This window comes from Schistocerca cancellata, chromosome 8 (genome assembly GCF_023864275.1).
Source record: "Schistocerca cancellata isolate TAMUIC-IGC-003103 chromosome 8, iqSchCanc2.1, whole genome shotgun sequence".
Taxonomy (NCBI): domain Eukaryota; kingdom Metazoa; phylum Arthropoda; class Insecta; order Orthoptera; family Acrididae; genus Schistocerca; species Schistocerca cancellata.
Genome location: NC_064633.1, coordinates 459,829,247 through 459,832,051, shown reverse-complemented (window position 1 = coordinate 459,832,051; position 2,805 = coordinate 459,829,247). Strand labels below are relative to the sequence as shown.

Here is a 2,805-nt window from a genome sequence, read left to right as displayed (position 1 = left end):
CCCCGGTGACGCCCGCCAGGTAGGCACTGGCATTAGAAGGAATTCAGGGGCACCACCGTATGTAGCAGCCACCTCATGATCGAGCAGGATCTGTTCGATGCACTGCCTGGCGGTAAGGCGATCATGGACAACGGCAAGATCCGTGTGGCTATCAGCACCAAAGCCTCTCCGCAACATCACAGAACCTTGGAAGTCGTCGCTTTTCTGGACAACATTTGTTAGGTAGCGGTCACAACGGGTCTCCGCACACGAACACGGGCATCACCTTGCGTCAGAGGATATGTCAAGTCGTCTGGGAATAACACTTTTGCCAGTCACGAAGTTGCCATTTGGCGTGGGAACGGCAGAACTGAAGGTGAACTCCAAGACGTCGTTCCAAGCTGGGCCCTCGAGAAGTACGTCTTTGTCGTAAGGTCCTTTCTCGTAACCTGTTCGTTATAATCTGATCAGACACAAAGGTTCCAGTTGCCCTGCTGATGTCGTCTTGTGGTGCTCGGGCGCTAACCGCACATCATCGTATTGCAGAGATGGCCAGATATCGCTCTTCATGTGGGGTTGTAATGTGTCCAACTCGGCTTGTGTACTGTAGCGTATCCACAACCTATATCTGACACAGAAGACGTGTCGGCATTTGTAGTAACGCGACAGTAAGTCCATCTTTTTTGTATCAAACAGAGCGCTCTTGCAACTTGCACTAAGTAACTTTCTCCTGAGGGGCCACCTGACACTGCATACATAACCTAGCCAATAAATGCCGAATGATTTTAATTGTTGCCTACACTGAAAGCGAAGATCTCAAGCCATGCAATAAAACCACAGATATCGCCAGTCCACCAGTATCAAAATAGATATAACATACTGGATGTTGATACACATTTTCTCTTAATTCTTTTGAACAGTATATTACTTGAAACTTCCTGACAGATTAAAACTGTGTGCCAGGCCGAGACTCGAACTCGGGACCTTTGCTTTTCGCGGGCAAGTGCTCTACCAACTGAGCTACCCAAGCACGACTCACGCCCGTCCTCACAGCTTTACTTCTGCCAGTATCGCGTCTCCTATCTTCCAAACTTAACAGAAGCTCTCCTGCGGACCTTGCAGAACTAGCACTCCTGAAAGAAAGGATATTGCGGAGCCATGGCTTAGCACTTGCCCGCAATTGCCCGCGGAAAGCAAAGGTCCCGAGTTCGAGTCTCGGCCTGGCACACAGTTTTAATCTGTCAGGAAGTTGCATATCAGCGCACACTTCGCTGTAGAGTGAAAATCTCATTCTAGTATATTACTTGCTGAAATTCATTGCGGAACTGCGGGGTTATTTTTTTCTCTTTCCTACCAACGAGCCCGTATTTCCGATAGCTTTGTCTTTTATTCCTTGCCGCTCTGCACGGTATTTGGATTTATAGCTTCCATTTCACAACAACTTCGCTGACAGTGGACACGAGAACACGTATATGTATTGTATGTAATTCCTCTGCTGGGACTCTTTATCCTTGTGCTAACTTTGCACTTGAAGATGGAAATAATTCAGAATCCCTTTGCTTTATGACAATAAAGTCAATCTTCCCTGCTGTATGACTTTTATGAGACCCAGCCAGCTTAACGACAAATCGACTCATAATTACGGCAATGGTCGCTAACCTCCTATGTCACTTTCTCACACCTTCATTTATTGTTACTTGGGTGTTACAAATTTGAGCACAATACGGTTAGCCGTTTCAATGCCTAGTAAGAAACCGTGTATAGCGCGATCTGGGAGCAACGACATGGGTGTAATAGCTTCCTGCTCCCAACGGGATGCTTGATTTCAATGAGTCCTCTTGCCTCTTACCATGAGGTGCTTGATTTTGGTGAGTACCTTGGTCTCTCGTCATTGAGGTGCCTGATTTCGATGAGTAACCCTGGTTTTTAGATTTGGAAGAGGGGACCAAACAGTGAGGTCTTAGGTCTCGTCGGATTAGGGAAGGATAGGGAAGGAAGGCGGCCGTACCCTTTCAAAGGAGCCATACCGGCATATGACTGAAGCGATTTAGGGACATCACGGAAAACCTGCCGCGGGGGATTAGCCGAGCGGTCTAAGGCGCTGCACTCGTGGACTGTGCGGCTGGTCCCGGCGAAGGCTCGAGTCCTCCCTCGGCCATAGGTGTGTGTGTTTGTCCTTAGGATAATTTAGGTGAAGTAGTGTGTAAGCTTAGGGACTGATGACCGTAGCAGTTAAGTCCCATAAGATTTCACAGACATTTGAACATTTTTGAACGGAAAACCTAAATCAGGTTGGCCGGTCACGGGTTTGAACCGTCGTCCTCCCGAATGCAAGTCCAGTGTGATAACCACTGCGCCACCTCTTTCAGTCAGAATCCTTGGCAGGAACACCTTTCACTATGTTTAGCGTGATCCAAGAACAACGACATGGATGTAATAGTTTTCTGTTTCCATCATGATGCTTGATTTCGGCGAGTCCCCTTGCCTCTAACCATTGCGATGCTTAATTTCGGTGAGTCCCCTTGTCTCTCACCATTGTGGTACTTGGTTTCGTTGAATATCCTTGGTTGGTTGGTTGATTTGGCAGAGGGGACCAAACAGTGTGGTCATCGGTCCCATCGGGTTAAGGAAGGACGGGGAAGGAAATCGGCCGTGTCCTTTCAAGGAAACCATCCCGGCATTTGCCTGAAGCGATTTAGGGAAATCACGGATGGCTGGACGCGCGTTTGATTCGTCGTCCTCCCGAATGCGAGTCCAGTGTGCTAACCACTGCGGCACCACGCTCTGTCAGTATCCTTGGCAGGAACACCTGTCACTATGACTCCA

The 2,805-nt window shown here is 48.4% G+C and overlaps 1 non-coding gene across 1 annotated transcript; it reads right to left on the bottom strand.

Moving 5' to 3' along the window:
• Positions 1 to 935: 935 nt before the first annotated feature.
• Trnar-gcg (transfer RNA arginine (anticodon GCG)) lies at positions 936 to 1,010 on the bottom strand. The gene has a single exon. It is a non-coding gene; the product is annotated as a tRNA-Arg (tRNA).
• Between the last annotated feature and the right edge of the window lie 1,795 nt (positions 1,011 to 2,805).